The sequence below is a fragment of the Triturus cristatus genome, chromosome 4_1 (assembly GCF_964204655.1).
Source record: "Triturus cristatus chromosome 4_1, aTriCri1.1, whole genome shotgun sequence".
Taxonomy (NCBI): Eukaryota; Metazoa; Chordata; class Amphibia; order Caudata; family Salamandridae; genus Triturus; species Triturus cristatus.
The window spans coordinates 149817481-149836693 of record NC_140585.1 but is presented as its reverse complement, the minus strand read 5'-3'; the positions used below and the strand labels follow the sequence as shown (position 1 = coordinate 149836693).

General features: G+C 36.1%; 26 non-coding genes across 26 annotated transcripts; all 26 read right to left on the bottom strand.

Moving 5' to 3' along the window:
• Positions 1–250: 250 nt before the first annotated feature.
• Positions 251–341, bottom strand: TRNAR-UCU (transfer RNA arginine (anticodon UCU)). Its single transcript is given in 2 exon segments — positions 251–286; positions 305–341. It is a non-coding gene; the product is annotated as a tRNA-Arg (tRNA).
• Positions 342–682: 341 nt separating this feature from the next.
• Positions 683–755, bottom strand: TRNAK-UUU (transfer RNA lysine (anticodon UUU)). The gene has a single exon. It is a non-coding gene; the product is annotated as a tRNA-Lys (tRNA).
• A 1396-nt stretch (positions 756–2151) lies between these two features.
• TRNAR-UCU (transfer RNA arginine (anticodon UCU)) lies at positions 2152–2242 on the bottom strand. The gene is given in 2 exon segments: positions 2152–2187; positions 2206–2242. It is a non-coding gene; the product is annotated as a tRNA-Arg (tRNA).
• A 341-nt stretch (positions 2243–2583) lies between these two features.
• TRNAK-UUU (transfer RNA lysine (anticodon UUU)) lies at positions 2584–2656 on the bottom strand. Its single transcript has one exon. It is a non-coding gene; the product is annotated as a tRNA-Lys (tRNA).
• An 864-nt stretch (positions 2657–3520) lies between these two features.
• On the bottom strand, positions 3521–3593 carry TRNAK-UUU (transfer RNA lysine (anticodon UUU)). Its single transcript has one exon. It is a non-coding gene; the product is annotated as a tRNA-Lys (tRNA).
• Positions 3594–4052: 459 nt separating this feature from the next.
• Positions 4053–4143, bottom strand: TRNAR-UCU (transfer RNA arginine (anticodon UCU)). Its single transcript is given in 2 exon segments — positions 4053–4088; positions 4107–4143. It is a non-coding gene; the product is annotated as a tRNA-Arg (tRNA).
• Positions 4144–5016: 873 nt separating this feature from the next.
• Positions 5017–5107, bottom strand: TRNAR-UCU (transfer RNA arginine (anticodon UCU)). Its single transcript is given in 2 exon segments — positions 5017–5052; positions 5071–5107. It is a non-coding gene; the product is annotated as a tRNA-Arg (tRNA).
• A 341-nt stretch (positions 5108–5448) lies between these two features.
• TRNAK-UUU (transfer RNA lysine (anticodon UUU)) lies at positions 5449–5521 on the bottom strand. Its single transcript has one exon. It is a non-coding gene; the product is annotated as a tRNA-Lys (tRNA).
• An 864-nt stretch (positions 5522–6385) lies between these two features.
• Positions 6386–6458, bottom strand: TRNAK-UUU (transfer RNA lysine (anticodon UUU)). Its single transcript has one exon. It is a non-coding gene; the product is annotated as a tRNA-Lys (tRNA).
• Positions 6459–6917: 459 nt separating this feature from the next.
• Positions 6918–7008, bottom strand: TRNAR-UCU (transfer RNA arginine (anticodon UCU)). Its single transcript is given in 2 exon segments — positions 6918–6953; positions 6972–7008. It is a non-coding gene; the product is annotated as a tRNA-Arg (tRNA).
• Positions 7009–7881: 873 nt separating this feature from the next.
• Positions 7882–7972, bottom strand: TRNAR-UCU (transfer RNA arginine (anticodon UCU)). The gene is given in 2 exon segments: positions 7882–7917; positions 7936–7972. It is a non-coding gene; the product is annotated as a tRNA-Arg (tRNA).
• A 1278-nt stretch (positions 7973–9250) lies between these two features.
• Positions 9251–9323, bottom strand: TRNAK-UUU (transfer RNA lysine (anticodon UUU)). The gene has a single exon. It is a non-coding gene; the product is annotated as a tRNA-Lys (tRNA).
• A 459-nt stretch (positions 9324–9782) lies between these two features.
• Positions 9783–9873, bottom strand: TRNAR-UCU (transfer RNA arginine (anticodon UCU)). Its single transcript is given in 2 exon segments — positions 9783–9818; positions 9837–9873. It is a non-coding gene; the product is annotated as a tRNA-Arg (tRNA).
• An 873-nt stretch (positions 9874–10746) lies between these two features.
• Positions 10747–10837, bottom strand: TRNAR-UCU (transfer RNA arginine (anticodon UCU)). Its single transcript is given in 2 exon segments — positions 10747–10782; positions 10801–10837. It is a non-coding gene; the product is annotated as a tRNA-Arg (tRNA).
• Positions 10838–11178: 341 nt separating this feature from the next.
• Positions 11179–11251, bottom strand: TRNAK-UUU (transfer RNA lysine (anticodon UUU)). The gene has a single exon. It is a non-coding gene; the product is annotated as a tRNA-Lys (tRNA).
• An 864-nt stretch (positions 11252–12115) lies between these two features.
• Positions 12116–12188, bottom strand: TRNAK-UUU (transfer RNA lysine (anticodon UUU)). The gene has a single exon. It is a non-coding gene; the product is annotated as a tRNA-Lys (tRNA).
• A 459-nt stretch (positions 12189–12647) lies between these two features.
• Positions 12648–12738, bottom strand: TRNAR-UCU (transfer RNA arginine (anticodon UCU)). The gene is given in 2 exon segments: positions 12648–12683; positions 12702–12738. It is a non-coding gene; the product is annotated as a tRNA-Arg (tRNA).
• Positions 12739–13079: 341 nt separating this feature from the next.
• On the bottom strand, positions 13080–13152 carry TRNAK-UUU (transfer RNA lysine (anticodon UUU)). Its single transcript has one exon. It is a non-coding gene; the product is annotated as a tRNA-Lys (tRNA).
• Positions 13153–14016: 864 nt separating this feature from the next.
• TRNAK-UUU (transfer RNA lysine (anticodon UUU)) lies at positions 14017–14089 on the bottom strand. The gene has a single exon. It is a non-coding gene; the product is annotated as a tRNA-Lys (tRNA).
• Positions 14090–14548: 459 nt separating this feature from the next.
• Positions 14549–14639, bottom strand: TRNAR-UCU (transfer RNA arginine (anticodon UCU)). The gene is given in 2 exon segments: positions 14549–14584; positions 14603–14639. It is a non-coding gene; the product is annotated as a tRNA-Arg (tRNA).
• A 341-nt stretch (positions 14640–14980) lies between these two features.
• TRNAK-UUU (transfer RNA lysine (anticodon UUU)) lies at positions 14981–15053 on the bottom strand. The gene has a single exon. It is a non-coding gene; the product is annotated as a tRNA-Lys (tRNA).
• Positions 15054–15917: 864 nt separating this feature from the next.
• Positions 15918–15990, bottom strand: TRNAK-UUU (transfer RNA lysine (anticodon UUU)). The gene has a single exon. It is a non-coding gene; the product is annotated as a tRNA-Lys (tRNA).
• A 459-nt stretch (positions 15991–16449) lies between these two features.
• Positions 16450–16540, bottom strand: TRNAR-UCU (transfer RNA arginine (anticodon UCU)). Its single transcript is given in 2 exon segments — positions 16450–16485; positions 16504–16540. It is a non-coding gene; the product is annotated as a tRNA-Arg (tRNA).
• A 341-nt stretch (positions 16541–16881) lies between these two features.
• Positions 16882–16954, bottom strand: TRNAK-UUU (transfer RNA lysine (anticodon UUU)). Its single transcript has one exon. It is a non-coding gene; the product is annotated as a tRNA-Lys (tRNA).
• Positions 16955–17817: 863 nt separating this feature from the next.
• On the bottom strand, positions 17818–17890 carry TRNAK-UUU (transfer RNA lysine (anticodon UUU)). Its single transcript has one exon. It is a non-coding gene; the product is annotated as a tRNA-Lys (tRNA).
• A 459-nt stretch (positions 17891–18349) lies between these two features.
• On the bottom strand, positions 18350–18440 carry TRNAR-UCU (transfer RNA arginine (anticodon UCU)). The gene is given in 2 exon segments: positions 18350–18385; positions 18404–18440. It is a non-coding gene; the product is annotated as a tRNA-Arg (tRNA).
• Positions 18441–19213: the final 773 nt, after the last annotated feature.

The following is a 19213-nucleotide window of genomic DNA, read 5'->3' as shown; positions in this document are numbered from 1 at the left end:
AAATTCGTATGTGTTTATTGACATGGTAAAATTAAGGAAGGGCCCAAAATCTTACTTCCGAGTAAATTATATTTTCATCAGTACAGCTGACAATTTCCTCTTCTGCATAGATTACCCAAATTGAACGGTGTCTCTTTAAAATAGACTTCCTTTTACTGACCTTTTTTAGCAAATGATTTTGGTGAAGCAGAAGCATGCATGCATCGCTTATAACTTCTTTAAATAGTTATGAAATAAACAGGGATAAAACTGACTCTGGTGGGATTCGAACCCACAGCCTTTGAATACCTTCTTGACATTCACTTAGAAGTCCAATGCGCTATCCATTGCGCCACAGAGCCAATCTGCTTGAGTGAGGTGCACAGATATTCAGAAATGAAATAATGAGCTTTGAGCTGTTGATCAACTTTATAAAGTTCATTGGATACTATAACCATGGCTATATTTTGAATATTGAATTGGGTAAAAGTTATTCACCGTGTCAAACTACATGATACAGTTGGTAAGTCTGCATAAAACTTAAGTTTAGTGTATCGTCATCTGATATATGAGACAGATGGGTTTTTCACTTCTCCATGAAAGACGTTTTTTTTTAATTTTGGTAATGGAATATCTTATTCATCATGCAGTGGAACACAAAAAGAATGTACAATCAGAATACTTTTTCTTTAAAGTAGCCGACCGCCTGAACAGGGACTTGAACCCTGGACCCTCAGATTAAAAGTCTGATGCTCTACCGACTGAGCTATCCAGGCTCTGCAACACTGCAACTAAAAATCAGCTAAAAATGATGTGGACGCACACCAACCTACACTTTAATTCTTAATATGGTTACATATATTAGCAATCAAATATGTAGAGTTTAATAATTAATTGATATTTCAAGCATTTGAAATTTCAGCAGCACACGTAATCTATTTTAAATCCTGAAATTCGTTCTATCTCATTTTCGGCTGACTTAGAAATCATGTCTCTAAATTGACATTGTGAAATTAGTAAAAGGCCAAATACTATTACTAGGTACTAAATTACATGTCCAGCAGTATAACTGGAAATTTACTCTTGGGCATAGATTATGCAACATTTTCAAAGCAAACAGTGTCTGTTTAAATAGACTTTCTTTCACTGCCGTTTTGGTAAATGTCTCTGGTTATGCAGAAGCAGGCATTGTTTGTTACTGTTTCAATTAGTTATAAGATAAAGGAGGGATAAAACTGACCCAGCTAGTATTCCAACCCAAAGACTTTGAATGCTTTCTCTACATTCGCCTAGAACCCCAAGCCGCTATCCATTGCACCAGAGATCCAACCTGATTCAACAAGGTGAACAGAAATTCTCAAATAAAAAGATGAGCTATCAGCGGTTGACCAACTTTATAAAGTGATTTGGAAACTATAAGCAGGGTTCCATTTTGAACATTGAATTGGGGAAAAGATAATCAACATCTCAAACGACATGATACCGTTGCGGTAAGTCTTCTTAACTCTTGTCAAATGGTACACGACCGATGGGTATTTAATGGCTCCATTAAGAGTAACTTGCAATTACTCTAATGGGACTACTCGTTCATTGGATCCTGAAAAGAGCATGTCATTAGAGTACATTTTCTTTAAACAAACCGCCTGAACAGGGACTTGAACCCTGGACCCTCAGATTAAAAGTCTGATGCTCTACCGACTGAGCTATTCAGGCTCTGATACAGCAAACCTCAAAATCACCTAATCAAAATTTGGCAGTGTCCCAACTAACGCTATGTTTCTTAAGATGGTTACCTGAAGAAGGTACCAAATACACTAGAATATAATAATGAATTGATATTTCAAGCATTTGAAATTTCTTCAGTAAATGTAACCTTATTTTTAGTCCTGAAGTTGCTACTATCTCATTTTTTTGCTGACGTCAAATTCATATGTGTTTATTGACATGGTAAAATTAAGGAAGGGCCCAAAATCTTACTTCCGAGTAAATTATATTTTCATCAGTACAGCTGACAATTTCCTCTTCTGCATAGATTACCCAAATTGAACGGTGTCTCTTTAAAATAGACTTCCTTTTACTGACCTTTTTTAGCAAATGATTTTGGTGAAGCAGAAGCATGCATGCATCGCTTATAACTTCTTTAAATAGTTATGAAATAAACAGGGATAAAACTGACTCTGGTGGGATTCGAACCCACAGCCTTTGAATACCTTCTTGACATTCACCTAGAAGTCCAATGCGCTATCCATTGCGCCACAGAGCCAATCTGCTTGAATGAGGTGCACAGATATTCAGAAATGAAATAATGAGCTTTGAGCTGTTGATCAACTTTATAAAGTTCATTGGATACTATAACCATGGCTATATCTTGAATATTGAATTGGGTAAAAGTTATTCACCGTGTCAAACTACATGATACAGTTGGTAAGTCTGCATACAACTTAAGTTTAGTGTATCGTCATCTGATACATGAGACAGATGGGTTTTTCACTTCTCCATGAAAGACGTTTTTTTTTAATTTTGGTAATGGAATATCTTATTCATCATGCAGTGGAACACAAAAAGAATGTACAATCAGAATACTTTTTCTTTAAAGTAGCCGACCGCCTGAACAGGGACTTGAACCCTGGACCCTCAGATTAAAAGTCTGATGCTCTACCGACTGAGCTATCCAGGCTCTGCAACACTGCAACTAAAAATCAGCTAAAAATGATGTGGACGCACACCAACCTACACTTTAATTCTTAATATGGTTACATATATTAGCAATCAAATATGTAGAGTTTAATAATTATTTGATATTTCAAGCATTTGAAATTTCAGCAGCACACGTAATCTATTTTAAATCCTGAAATTCGTTCTATCTCATTTTCGGCTGACTTAGAAATCATGTCTCTAAATTGACATTGTGAAATTAGTAAAAGGCCAAATACTATTACTAGGTACTAAATTACATGTCCAGCAGTATAACTGGAAATTTACTCTTGGGCATAGATTATGCAACATTTTCAAAGCAAACAGTGTCTGTTTAAATAGACTTTCTTTCACTGCCGTTTTGGTAAATGTCTCTGGTTATGCAGAAGCAGGCATTGTTTGTTACTGTTTCAATTAGTTATAAGATAAAGGAGGGATAAAACTGACCCAGCTAGTATTCCAACCCAAAGACTTTGAATGCTTTCTCTACATTCGCCTAGAACCCCAAGCCGCTATCCATTGCACCAGAGATCCAACCTGATTCAACAAGGTGAACAGAAATTCTCAAATAAAAAGATGAGCTATCAGCGGTTGACCAACTTTATAAAGTGATTTGGAAACTATAAGCAGGGTTCCATTTTGAACATTGAATTGGGGAAAAGATAATCAACATCTCAAACGACATGATACCGTTGCGGTAAGTCTTCTTAACTCTTGTCAAATGGTACACGACCGATGGGTATTTAATGGCTCCATTAAGAGTAACTTGCAATTACTCTAATGGGACTACTCGTTCATTGGATCCTGAAAAGAGCATGTCATTAGAGTACATTTTCTTTAAACAAACCGCCTGAACAGGGACTTGAACCCTGGACCCTCAGATTAAAAGTCTGATGCTCTACCGACTGAGCTATCCAGGCTCTGATACAGCAAACCTCAAAATCACCTAATCAAAATTTGGCAGTGTCCCAACTAACGCTATGTTTCTTAAGATGGTTACCTGAAGAAGGTACCAAATACACTAGAATATAATAATGAATTGATATTTCAAGCATTTGAAATTTCTTCAGTAAATGTAACCTTATTTTTAGTCCTGAAGTTGCTACTATCTCATTTTTTTGCTGACGTCAAATTCATATGTGTTTATTGACATGGTAAAATTAAGGAAGGGCCCAAAATCTTACTTCCGAGTAAATTATATTTTCATCAGTACAGCTGACAATTTCCTCTTCTGCATAGATTACCCAAATTGAACGGTGTCTCTTTAAAATAGACTTCCTTTTACTGACCTTTTTTAGCAAATGATTTTGGTGAAGCAGAAGCATGCATGCATCGCTTATAACTTCTTTAAATAGTTATGAAATACACAGGGATAAAACTGACTCTGGTGGGATTCGAACCCACAGCCTTTGAATACCTTCTTGACATTCACCTAGAAGTCCAATGCGCTATCCATTGCGCCACAGAGCCAATCTGCTTGAGTGAGGTGCACAGATATTCAGAAATGAAATAATGAGCTTTGAGCTGTTGATCAACTTTATAAAGTTCATTGGATACTATAACCATGGCTATATTTTGAATATTGAATTGGGTAAAAGTTATTCACCGTGTCAAACTACATGATACAGTTGGTAAGTCTGCATAAAACTTAAGTTTAGTGTATCGTCATCTGATATATGAGACAGATGGGTTTTTCACTTCTCCATGAAAGACGTTTTTTTTTAATTTTGTTAATGGAATATCTTATTCATCATGCAGTGGAACACAAAAAGAATGTACAATCAGAATACTTTTTCTTTAAAGTAGCCTACCGCCTGAACGGGGACTTGAACCCTGGACCCTCAGATTAAAAGTCTGATGCTCTACCGACTGAGCTATCCAGGCTCTGATACAGCAAACCTCAAAATCACCTAATCAAAATTTGGCAGCGTCTCAACTAACGCTATGTTTCTTAATATGGTTACCTGAAGAAGGTACCAAATACACTAGAATATAATAATGAATTGATATTTCAAGCATTTGAAATTTCTTCAGTAAATGTAACCTTATTTTTAGTCCTGAAGTTGCTACTATCTCATTTTTTTGCTGACGTCAAATTCGTATGTGTTTATTGACATGGTAAAATTAAGGAAGGGCCCAAAATCTTACTTCCGAGTAAATTATATTTTCATCAGTACAGCTGACAATTTCCTCTTCTGCATAGATTACCCAAATTGAACGGTGTCTCTTTAAAATAGACTTCCTTTTACTGACCTTTTTTAGCAAATGATTTTGGTGAAGCAGAAGCATGCATGCATCGCTTATAACTTCTTTAAATAGTTATGAAATAAACAGGGATAAAACTGACTCTGGTGGGATTCGAACCCACAGCCTTTGAATACCTTCTTGACATTCACTTAGAAGTCCAATGCGCTATCCATTGCGCCACAGAGCCAATCTGCTTGAGTGAGGTGCACAGATATTCAGAAATGAAATAATGAGCTTTGAGCTGTTGATCAACTTTATAAAGTTCATTGGATACTATAACCATGGCTATATTTTGAATATTGAATTGGGTAAAAGTTATTCACCGTGTCAAACTACATGATACAGTTGGTAAGTCTGCATAAAACTTAAGTTTAGTGTATCGTCATCTGATATATGAGACAGATGGGTTTTTCACTTCTCCATGAAAGACGTTTTTTTTTAATTTTGGTAATGGAATATCTTATTCATCATGCAGTGGAACACAAAAAGAATGTACAATCAGAATACTTTTTCTTTAAAGTAGCCGACCGCCTGAACAGGGACTTGAACCCTGGACCCTCAGATTAAAAGTCTGATGCTCTACCGACTGAGCTATCCAGGCTCTGCAACACTGCAACTAAAAATCAGCTAAAAATGATGTGGACGCACACCAACCTACACTTTAATTCTTAATATGGTTACATATATTAGCAATCAAATATGTAGAGTTTAATAATTAATTGATATTTCAAGCATTTGAAATTTCAGCAGCACACGTAATCTATTTTAAATCCTGAAATTCGTTCTATCTCATTTTCGGCTGACTTAGAAATCATGTCTCTAAATTGACATTGTGAAATTAGTAAAAGGCCAAATACTATTACTAGGTACTAAATTACATGTCCAGCAGTATAACTGGAAATTTACTCTTGGGCATAGATTATGCAACATTTTCAAAGCAAACAGTGTCTGTTTAAATAGACTTTCTTTCACTGCCGTTTTGGTAAATGTCTCTGGTTATGCAGAAGCAGGCATTGTTTGTTACTGTTTCAATTAGTTATAAGATAAAGGAGGGATAAAACTGACCCAGCTAGTATTCCAACCCAAAGACTTTGAATGCTTTCTCTACATTCGCCTAGAACCCCAAGCCGCTATCCATTGCACCAGAGATCCAACCTGATTCAACAAGGTGAACAGAAATTCTCAAATAAAAAGATGAGCTATCAGCGGTTGACCAACTTTATAAAGTGATTTGGAAACTATAAGCAGGGTTCCATTTTGAACATTGAATTGGGGAAAAGATAATCAACATCTCAAACGACATGATACCGTTGCGGTAAGTCTTCTTAACTCTTGTCAAATGGTACACGACCGATGGGTATTTAATGGCTCCATTAAGAGTAACTTGCAATTACTCTAATGGGACTACTCGTTCATTGGATCCTGAAGAGAGCATGTCATTAGAGTACATTTTCTTTAAACAAACCGCCTGAACAGGGACTTGAACCCTGGACCCTCAGATTAAAAGTCTGATGCTCTACCGACTGAGCTATCCAGGCTCTGATACAACAAACCTCAAAATCACCTAATCAAAATTTGGCAGTGTCCCAACTAACGCTATGTTTCTTAAGATGGTTACCTGAAGAAGGTACCAAATACACTAGAATATAATAATGAATTGATATTTCAAGCATTTGAAATTTCTTCAGTAAATGTAACCTTATTTTTAGTCCTGAAGTTGCTACTATCTCATTTTTTTGCTGACGTCAAATTCATATGTGTTTATTGACATGGTAAAATTAAGGAAGGGCCCAAAATCTTACTTCCGAGTAAATTATATTTTCATCAGTACAGCTGACAATTTCCTCTTCTGCATAGATTACCCAAATTGAACGGTGTCTCTTTAAAATAGACTTCCTTTTACTGACCTTTTTTAGCAAATGATTTTGGTGAAGCAGAAGCATGCATGCATCGCTTATAACTTCTTTAAATAGTTATGAAATAAACAGGGATAAAACTGACTCTGGTGGGATTCGAACCCACAGCCTTTGAATACCTTCTTGACATTCACCTAGAAGTCCAATGCGCTATCCATTGCGCCACAGAGCCAATCTGCTTGAATGAGGTGCACAGATATTCAGAAATGAAATAATGAGCTTTGAGCTGTTGATCAACTTTATAAAGTTCATTGGATACTATAACCATGGCTATATCTTGAATATTGAATTGGGTAAAAGTTATTCACCGTGTCAAACTACATGATACAGTTGGTAAGTCTGCATACAACTTAAGTTTAGTGTATCGTCATCTGATATATGAGACAGATGGGTTTTTCACTTCTCCATGAAAGACATTTTTTTTTAATTTTGGTAATGGAATATCTTATTCATCATGCAGTGGAACACAAAAAGAATGTACAATCAGAATACTTTTTCTTTAAAGTAGCCTACCGCCTGAACGGGGACTTGAACCCTGGACCCTCAGATTAAAAGTCTGATGCTCTACCGACTGAGCTATCCAGGCTCTGATACAGCAAACCTCAAAATCACCTAATCAAAATTTGGCAGCGTCCCAACTAACGCTATGTTTCTTAAGATGGTTACCTGAAGAAGGTACCAAATACACTAGAATATAATAATGAATTGATATTTCAAGCATTTGAAATTTCTTCAGTAAATGTAACCTTATTTTTAGTCCTGAAGTTGCTACTATCTCATTTTTTTGCTGACGTCAAATTCATATGTGTTTATTGACATGGTAAAATTAAGGAAGGGCCCAAAATCTTACTTCCGAGTAAATTATATTTTCATCAGTACAGCTGACAATTTCCTCTTCTGCATAGATTACCCAAATTGAACGGTGTCTCTTTAAAATAGACTTCCTTTTACTGACCTTTTTTAGCAAATGATTTTGGTGAAGCAGAAGCATGCATGCATCGCTTATAACTTCTTTAAATAGTTATGAAATAAACAGGGATAAAACTGACTCTGGTGGGATTCGAACCCACAGCCTTTGAATACCTTCTTGACATTCACCTAGAAGTCCAATGCGCTATCCATTGCGCCACAGAGCCAATCTGCTTGAGTGAGGTGCACAGATATTCAGAAATGAAATAATGAGCTTTGAGCTGTTGATCAACTTTATAAAGTTCATTGGATACTATAACCATGGCTATATTTTGAATATTGAATTGGGTAAAAGTTATTCACCGTGTCAAACTACATGATACAGTTGGTAAGTCTGCATAAAACTTAAGTTTAGTGTATCGTCATCTGATATATGAGACAGATGGGTTTTTCACTTCTCCATGAAAGACGTTTTTTTTTAATTTTGGTAATGGAATATCTTATTCATCATGCAGTGGAACACAAAAAGAATGTACAATCAGAATACTTTTTCTTTAAAGTAGCCGACCGCCTGAACAGGGACTTGAACCCTGGACCCTCAGATTAAAAGTCTGATGCTCTACCGACTGAGCAATCCAGGCTCTGCAACACTGCAACTAAAAATCAGCTAAAAATGATGTGGACGCACACCAACCTACACTTTAATTCTTAATATGGTTACATATATTAGCAATCAAATATGTAGAGTTTAATAATTAATTGATATTTCAAGCATTTGAAATTTCAGCAGCACACGTAATCTATTTTAAATCCTGAAATTCGTTCTATCTCATTTTCGGCTGACTTAGAAATCATGTCTCTAAATTGACATTGTGAAATTAGTAAAAGGCCAAATACTATTACTAGGTACTAAATTACATGTCCAGCAGTATAACTGGAAATTTACTCTTGGGCATAGATTATGCAACATTTTCAAAGCAAACAGTGTCTGTTTAAATAGACTTTCTTTCACTGCCGTTTTGGTAAATGTCTCTGGTTATGCAGAAGCAGGCATTGTTTGTTACTGTTTCAATTAGTTATAAGATAAAGGAGGGATAAAACTGACCCAGCTAGTATTCCAACCCAAAGACTTTGAATGCTTTCTCTACATTCGCCTAGAACCCCAAGCCGCTATCCATTGCACCAGAGATCCAACCTGATTCAACAAGGTGAACAGAAATTCTCAAATAAAAAGATGAGCTATCAGCGGTTGACCAACTTTATAAAGTGATTTGGAAACTATAAGCAGGGTTCCATTTTGAACATTGAATTGGGGAAAAGATAATCAACATCTCAAACGACATGATACCGTTGCGGTAAGTCTTCTTAACTCTTGTCAAATGGTACACGACCGATGGGTATTTAATGGCTCCATTAAGAGTAACTTGCAATTACTCTAATGGGACTACTCGTTCATTGGATCCTGAAAAGAGCATGTCATTAGAGTACATTTTCTTTAAACAAACCGCCTGAACAGGGACTTGAACCCTGGACCCTCAGATTAAAAGTCTGATGCTCTACCGACTGAGCTATCCAGGCTCTGATACAGCAAACCTCAAAATCACCTAATCAAAATTTGGCAGTGTCCCAACTAACGCTATGTTTCTTAAGATGGTTACCTGAAGAAGGTACCAAATACACTAGAATATAATAATGAATTGATATTTCAAGCATTTGAAATTTCTTCAGTAAATGTAACCTTATTTTTAGTCCTGAAGTTGCTACTATCTCATTTTTTTGCTGACGTCAAATTCATATGTGTTTATTGACATGGTAAAATTAAGGAAGGGCCCAAAATCTTACTTCCGAGTAAATTATATTTTCATCAGTACAGCTGACAATTTCCTCTTCTGCATAGATTACCCAAATTGAACGGTGTCTCTTTAAAATAGACTTCCTTTTACTGACCTTTTTTAGCAAATGATTTTGGTGAAGCAGAAGCATGCATGCATCGCTTATAACTTCTTTAAATAGTTATGAAATACACAGGGATAAAACTGACTCTGGTGGGATTCGAACCCACAGCCTTTGAATACCTTCTTGACATTCACCTAGAAGTCCAATGCGCTATCCATTGCGCCACAGAGCCAATCTGCTTGAGTGAGGTGCACAGATATTCAGAAATGAAATAATGAGCTTTGAGCTGTTGATCAACTTTATAAAGTTCATTGGATACTATAACCATGGCTATATTTTGAATATTGAATTGGGTAAAAGTTATTCACCGTGTCAAACTACATGATACAGTTGGTAAGTCTGCATACAACTTAAGTTTAGTGTATCATCATCTGATATATGAGACAGATGGGTTTTTCACTTCTCCATGAAAGACATTTTTTTTTAATTTTGGTAATGGAATATCTTATTCATCATGCAGTGGAACACAAAAAGAATGTACAATCAGAATACTTTTTCTTTAAAGTAGCCTACCGCCTGAACGGGGACTTGAACCCTGGACCCTCAGATTAAAAGTCTGATGCTCTACCGACTGAGCTATCCAGGCTCTGATACAGCAAACCTCAAAATCACCTAATCAAAATTTGGCAGCGTCCCAACTAACGCTATGTTTCTTAAGATGGTTACCTGAAGAAGGTACCAAATACACTAGAATATAATAATGAATTGATATTTCAAGCATTTGAAATTTCTTCAGTAAATGTAACCTTATTTTTAGTCCTGAAGTTGCTACTATCTCATTTTTTTGCTGACGTCAAATTCATATGTGTTTATTGACATGGTAAAATTAAGGAAGGGCCCAAAATCTTACTTCCGAGTAAATTATATTTTCATCAGTACAGCTGACAATTTCCTCTTCTGCATAGATTACCCAAATTGAACGGTGTCTCTTTAAAATAGACTTCCTTTTACTGACCTTTTTTAGCAAATGATTTTGGTGAAGCAGAAGCATGCATGCATCGCTTATAACTTCTTTAAATAGTTATGAAATAAACAGGGATAAAACTGACTCTGGTGGGATTCGAACCCACAGCCTTTGAATACCTTCTTGACATTCACCTAGAAGTCCAATGCGCTATCCATTGCGCCACAGAGCCAATCTGCTTGAATGAGGTGCACAGATATTCAGAAATGAAATAATGAGCTTTGAGCTGTTGATCAACTTTATAAAGTTCATTGGATACTATAACCATGGCTATATCTTGAATATTGAATTGGGTAAAAGTTATTCACCGTGTCAAACTACATGATACAGTTGGTAAGTCTGCATACAACTTAAGTTTAGTGTATCGTCATCTGATATATGAGACAGATGGGTTTTTCACTTCTCCATGAAAGACGTTTTTTTTTAATTTTGGTAATGGAATATCTTATTCATCATGCAGTGGAACACAAAAAGAATGTACAATCAGAATACTTTTTCTTTAAAGTAGCCGACCGCCTGAACAGGGACTTGAACCCTGGACCCTCAGATTAAAAGTCTGATGCTCTACCGACTGAGCTATCCAGGCTCTGCAACACTGCAACTAAAAATCAGCTAAAAATGATGTGGACGCACACCAACCTACACTTTAATTCTTAATATGGTTACATATATTAGCAATCAAATATGTAGAGTTTAATAATTATTTGATATTTCAAGCATTTGAAATTTCAGCAGCACACGTAATCTATTTTAAATCCTGAAATTCGTTCTATCTCATTTTCGGCTGACTTAGAAATCATGTCTCTAAATTGACATTGTGAAATTAGTAAAAGGCCAAATACTATTACTAGGTACTAAATTACATGTCCAGCAGTATAACTGGAAATTTACTCTTGGGCATAGATTATGCAACATTTTCAAAGCAAACAGTGTCTGTTTAAATAGACTTTCTTTCACTGCCGTTTTGGTAAATGTCTCTGGTTATGCAGAAGCAGGCATTGTTTGTTACTGTTTCAATTAGTTATAAGATAAAGGAGGGATAAAACTGACCCAGCTAGTATTCCAACCCAAAGACTTTGAATGCTTTCTCTACATTCGCCTAGAACCCCAAGCCGCTATCCATTGCACCAGAGATCCAACCTGATTCAACAAGGTGAACAGAAATTCTCAAATAAAAAGATGAGCTATCAGCGGTTGACCAACTTTATAAAGTGATTTGGAAACTATAAGCAGGGTTCCATTTTGAACATTGAATTGGGGAAAAGATAATCAACATCTCAAACGACATGATACCGTTGCGGTAAGTCTTCTTAACTCTTGTCAAATGGTACACGACCGATGGGTATTTAATGGCTCCATTAAGAGTAACTTGCAATTACTCTAATGGGACTACTCGTTCATTGGATCCTGAAAAGAGCATGTCATTAGAGTACATTTTCTTTAAACAAACCGCCTGAACAGGGACTTGAACCCTGGACCCTCAGATTAAAAGTCTGATGCTCTACCGACTGAGCTATCCAGGCTCTGATACAGCAAACCTCAAAATCACCTAATCAAAATTTGGCAGTGTCCCAACTAACGCTATGTTTCTTAAGATGGTTACCTGAAGAAGGTACCAAATACACTAGAATATAATAATGAATTGATATTTCAAGCATTTGAAATTTCTTCAGTAAATGTAACCTTATTTTTAGTCCTGAAGTTGCTACTATCTCATTTTTTTGCTGACGTCAAATTCATATGTGTTTATTGACATGGTAAAATTAAGGAAGGGCCCAAAATCTTACTTCCGAGTAAATTATATTTTCATCAGTACAGCTGACAATTTCCTCTTCTGCATAGATTACCCAAATTGAACGGTGTCTCTTTAAAATAGACTTCCTTTTACTGACCTTTTTTAGCAAATGATTTTGGTGAAGCAGAAGCATGCATGCATCGCTTATAACTTCTTTAAATAGTTATGAAATAAACAGGGATAAAACTGACTCTGGTGGGATTCGAACCCACAGCCTTTGAATACCTTCTTGACATTCACCTAGAAGTCCAATGCGCTATCCATTGCGCCACAGAGCCAATCTGCTTGAATGAGGTGCACAGATATTCAGAAATGAAATAATGAGCTTTGAGCTGTTGATCAACTTTATAAAGTTCATTGGATACTATAACCATGGCTATATCTTGAATATTGAATTGGGTAAAAGTTATTCACCGTGTCAAACTACATGATACAGTTGGTAAGTCTGCATACAACTTAAGTTTAGTGTATCGTCATCTGATATATGAGACAGATGGGTTTTTCACTTCTCCATGAAAGACGTTTTTTTTTAATTTTGGTAATGGAATATCTTATTCATCATGCAGTGGAACACAAAAAGAATGTACAATCAGAATACTTTTTCTTTAAAGTAGCCGACCGCCTGAACAGGGACTTGAACCCTGGACCCTCAGATTAAAAGTCTGATGCTCTACCGACTGAGCTATCCAGGCTCTGCAACACTGCAACTAAAAATCAGCTAAAAATGATGTGGACGCACACCAACCTACACTTTAATTCTTAATATGGTTACATATATTAGCAATCAAATATGTAGAGTTTAATAATTAATTGATATTTCAAGCATTTGAAATTTCAGCAGCACACGTAATCTATTTTAAATCCTGAAATTCGTTCTATCTCATTTTCGGCTGACTTAGAAATCATGTCTCTAAATTGACATTGTGAAATTAGTAAAAGGCCAAATACTATTACTAGGTACTAAATTACATGTCCAGCAGTATAACTGGAAATTTACTCTTGGGCATAGATTATGCAACATTTTCAAAGCAAACAGTGTCTGTTTAAATAGACTTTCTTTCACTGCCGTTTTGGTAAATGTCTCTGGTTATGCAGAAGCAGGCATTGTTTGTTACTGTTTCAATTAGTTATAAGATAAAGGAGGGATAAAACTGACCCAGCTAGTATTCCAACCCAAAGACTTTGAATGCTTTCTCTACATTCGCCTAGAACCCCAAGCCGCTATCCATTGCACCAGAGATCCAACCTGATTCAACAAGGTGAACAGAAATTCTCAAATAAAAAGATGAGCTATCAGCGGTTGACCAACTTTATAAAGTGATTTGGAAACTATAAGCAGGGTTCCATTTTGAACATTGAATTGGGGAAAAGATAATCAACATCTCAAACGACATGATACCGTTGCGGTAAGTCTTCTTAACTCTTGTCAAATGGTACACGACCGATGGGTATTTAATGGCTCCATTAAGAGTAACTTGCAATTACTCTAATGGGACTACTCGTTCATTGGATCCTGAAAAGAGCATGTCATTAGAGTACATTTTCTTTAAACAAACCGCCTGAACAGGGACTTGAACCCTGGACCCTCAGATTAAAAGTCTGATGCTCTACCGACTGAGCTATCCAGGCTCTGATACAGCAAACCTCAAAATCACCTAATCAAAATTTGGCAGCGTCCCAACTAACGCTATGTTTCTTAAGATGGTTACCTGAAGAAGGTACCAAATACACTAGAATATAATAATGAATTGATATTTCAAGCATTTGAAATTTCTTCAGTAAATGTAACCTTATTTTTAGTCCTGAAGTTGCTACTATCTCATTTTTTTGCTGACGTCAAATTCATATGTGTTTATTGACATGGTAAAATTAAGGAAGGGCCCAAAATCTTACTTCCGAGTAAATTATATTTTCATCAGTACAGCTGACAATTTCCTCTTCTGCATAGATTACCCAAATTGAACGGTGTCTCTTTAAAATAGACTTCCTTTTACTGACCTTTTTTAGCAAATGATTTTGGTGAAGCAGAAGCATGCATGCATCGCTTATAACTTCTTTAAATAGTTATGAAATAAACAGGGATAAAACTGACTCTGGTGGGATTCGAACCCACAGCCTTTGAATACCTTCTTGACATTCACCTAGAAGTCCAATGCGCTATCCATTGCGCCACAGAGCCAATCTGCTTGAATGAGGTGCACAGATATTCAGAAATGAAATAATGAGCTTTGAGCTGTTGATCAACTTTATAAAGTTCATTGGATACTATAACCATGGCTATATCTTGAATATTGAATTGGGTAAAAGTTATTCACCGTGTCAAACTACATGATACAGTTGGTAAGTCTGCATACAACTTAAGTTTAGTGTATCGTCATCTGATATATGAGACAGATGGGTTTTTCACTTCTCCATGAAAGACGTTTTTTTTTAATTTTGGTAATGGAATATCTTATTCATCATGCAGTGGAACACAAAAAGAATGTACAATCAGAATACTTTTTCTTTAAAGTAGCCGACCGCCTGAACAGGGACTTGAACCCTGGACCCTCAGATTAAAAGTCTGATGCTCTACCGACTGAGCTATCCAGGCTCTGCAACACTGCAACTAAAAATCAGCTAAAAATGATGTGGACGCACACCAACCTACACTTTAATTCTTAATATGGTTACATATATTAGCAATCAAATATGTAGAGTTTAATAATTATTTGATATTTCAAGCATTTGAAATTTCAGCAGCACACGTAATCTATTTTAAATCCTGAAATTCGTTCTATCTCATTTTCGGCTGACTTAGAAATCATGTCTCTAAATTGACATTGTGAAATTAGTAAAAGGCCAAATACTATTACTAGGTACTAAATTACATGTCCAGCAGTATAACTGGAAATTTACTCTTGGGCATAGATTATGCAACATTTTCAAAGCAAACAGTGTCTGTTTAAATAGACTTTCTTTCACTGCCGTTTTGGTAAATGTCTCTGGTTATGCAGAAGCAGGCATTGTTTGTTACTGTTTCAATTAGTTATAAGATAAAGGAGGGATAAAACTGACCCAGCTAGTATTCCAACCCAAAGACTTTGAATGCTTTCTCTACATTCGCCTAGAACCCCAAGCCGCTATCCATTGCACCAGAGATCCAACCTGATTCAACAAGGTGAACAGAAATTCTCAAATAAAAAGATGAGCTATCAGCGGTTGACCAACTTTATAAAGTGATTTGGAAACTATAAGCAGGGTTCCATTTTGAACATTGAATTGGGGAAAAGATAATCAACATCTCAAACGACATGATACCGTTGCGGTAAGTCTTCTTAACTCTTGTCAAATGGTACACGACCGATGGGTATTTAATGGCTCCATTAAGAGTAACTTGCAATTACTCTAATGGGACTACTCGTTCATTGGATCCTGAAAAGAGCATGTCATTAGAGTACATTTTCTTTAAACAAACCGCCTGAACAGGGACTTGAACCCTGGACCCTCAGATTAAAAGTCTGATGCTCTACCGACTGAGCTATCCAGGCTCTGATACAGCAAACCTCAAAATCACCTAATCAAAATTTGGCAGTGTCCCAACTAACGCTATGTTTCTTAAGATGGTTACCTGAAGAAGGTACCAAATACACTAGAATATAATAATGAATTGATATTTCAAGCATTTGAAATTTCTTCAGTAAATGTAACCTTATTTTTAGTCCTGAAGTTGCTACTATCTCATTTTTTTGCTGACGTCAAATTCATATGTGTTTATTGACATGGTAAAATTAAGGAAGGGCCCAAAATCTTACTTCCGAGTAAATTATATTTTCATCAGTACAGCTGACAATTTCCTCTTCTGCATAGATTACCCAAATTGAACGGTGTCTCTTTAAAATAGACTTCCTTTTACTGACCTTTTTTAGCAAATGATTTTGGTGAAGCAGAAGCATGCATGCATCGCTTATAACTTCTTTAAATAGTTATGAAATAAACAGGGATAAAACTGACTCTGGTGGGATTCGAACCCACAGCCTTTGAATACCTTCTTGGCATTCACCTAGAAGTCCAATGCGCTATCCATTGCGCCACAGAGCCAATCTGCTTGAATGAGGTGCACAGATATTCAGAAATGAAATAATGAGCTTTGAGCTGTTGATCAACTTTATAAAGTTCATTGGATACTATAACCATGGCTATATCTTGAATATTGAATTGGGTAAAAGTTATTCACCGTGTCAAACTACATGATACAGTTGGTAAGTCTGCATACAACTTAAGTTTAGTGTATCGTCATCTGATATATGAGACAGATGGGTTTTTCACTTCTCCATGAAAGACGTTTTTTTTTTATTTTGGTAATGGAATATCTTATTCATCATGCAGTGGAACACAAAAAGAATGTACAATCAGAATACTTTTTCTTTAAAGTAGCCGACCGCCTGAACAGGGACTTGAACCCTGGACCCTCAGATTAAAAGTCTGATGCTCTACCGACTGAGCTATCCAGGCTCTGCAACACTGCAACTAAAAATCAGCTAAAAATGATGTGGACGCACACCAACCTACACTTTAATTCTTAATATGGTTACATATATTAGCAATCAAATATGTAGAGTTTAATAATTAATTGATATTTCAAGCATTTGAAATTTCAGCAGCACACGTAATCTATTTTAAATCCTGAAATTCGTTCTATCTCATTTTCGGCTGACTTAGAAATCATGTCTCTAAATTGACATTGTGAAATTAGTAAAAGGCAAATACTATTACTAGGTACTAAATTACATGTCCAGCAGTATAACTGGAAATTTACTCTTGGGCATAGATTATGCAACATTTTCAAAGCAAACAGTGTCTGTTTAAATAGACTTTCTTTCACTGCCGTTTTGGTAAATGTCTCTGGTTATGCAGAAGCAGGCATTGTTTGTTACTGTTTCAATTAGTTATAAGATAAAGGAGGGATAAAACTGACCCAGCTAGTATTCCAACCCAAAGACTTTGAATGCTTTCTCTACATTCGCCTAGAACCCCAAGCCGCTATCCATTGCACCAGAGATCCAACCTGATTCAACAAGGTGAACAGAAATTCTCAAATAAAAAGATGAGCTATCAGCGGTTGACCAACTTTATAAAGTGATTTGGAAACTATAAGCAGGGTTCCATTTTGAACATTGAATTGGGGAAAAGATAATCAACATCTCAAACGACATGATACCGTTGCGGTAAGTCTTCTTAACTCTTGTCAAATGGTACACGACCGATGGGTATTTAATGGCTCCATTAAGAGTAACTTGCAATTACTCTAATGGGACTGCTCGTTCATTGGATCCTGAAAAGAGCATGTCATTAGAGTACATTTTCTTTAAACAAACCGCCTGAACAGGGACTTGAACCCTGGACCCTCAGATTAAAAGTCTGATGCTCTACCGACTGAGCTATCCAGGCTCTGATACAGCAAACCTCAAAATCACCTAATCAAAATTTGGCAGTGTCCCAACTAACGCTATGTTTCTTAAGATGGTTACCTGAAGAAGGTACCAAATACACTAGAATATAATAATGAATTGATATTTCAAGCATTTGAAATTTCTTCAGTAAATGTAACCTTATTTTTAGTCCTGAAGTTGCTACTATCTCATTTTTTTGCTGACGTCAAATTCATATGTGTTTATTGACATGGTAAAATTAAGGAAGGGCCCAAAATCTTACTTCCGAGTAAATTATATTTTCATCAGTACAGCTGACAATTTCCTCTTCTGCATAGATTACCCAAATTGAACGGTGTCTCTTTAAAATAGACTTCCTTTTACTGACCTTTTTTAGCAAATGATTTTGGTGAAGCAGAAGCATGCATGCATCGCTTATAACTTCTTTAAATAGTTATGAAATACACAGGGATAAAACTGACTCTGGTGGGATTCGAACCCACAGCCTTTGAATACCTTCTTGACATTCACCTAGAAGTCCAATGCGCTATCCATTGCGCCACAGAGCCAATCTGCTTGAGTGAGGTGCACAGATATTCAGAAATGAAATAATGAGCTTTGAGCTGTTGATCAACTTTATAAAGTTCATTGGATACTATAACCATGGCTATATTTTGAATATTGAATTGGGTAAAAGTTATTCACCGTGTCAAACTACATGATACAGTTGGTAAGTCTGCATACAACTTAAGTTTAGTGTATCATCATCTGATATATGAGACAGATGGGTTTTTCACTTCTCCATGAAAGACATTTTTTTTTAATTTTGGTAATGGAATATCTTATTCATCATGCAGTGGAACACAAAAAGAATGTACAATCAGAATACTTTTTCTTTAAAGTAGCCTACCGCCTGAACGGGGACTTGAACCCTGGACCCTCAGATTAAAAGTCTGATGCTCTACCGACTGAGCTATCCAGGCTCTGATACAGCAAACCTCAAAATCACCTAATCAAAATTTGGCAGCGTCCCAACTAACGCTATGTTTCTTAAGATGGTTACCTGAAGAAGGTACCAAATACACTAGAATATAATAATGAATTGATATTTCAAGCATTTGAAATTTCTTCAGTAAATGTAACCTTATTTTTAGTCCTGAAGTTGCTACTATCTCATTTTTTTGCTGACGTCAAATTCATATGTGTTTATTGACATGGTAAAATTAAGGAAGGGCCCAAAATCTTACTTCCGAGTAAATTATATTTTCATCAGTACAGCTGACAATTTCCTCTTCTGCATAGATTACCCAAATTGAACGGTGTCTCTTTAAAATAGACTTCC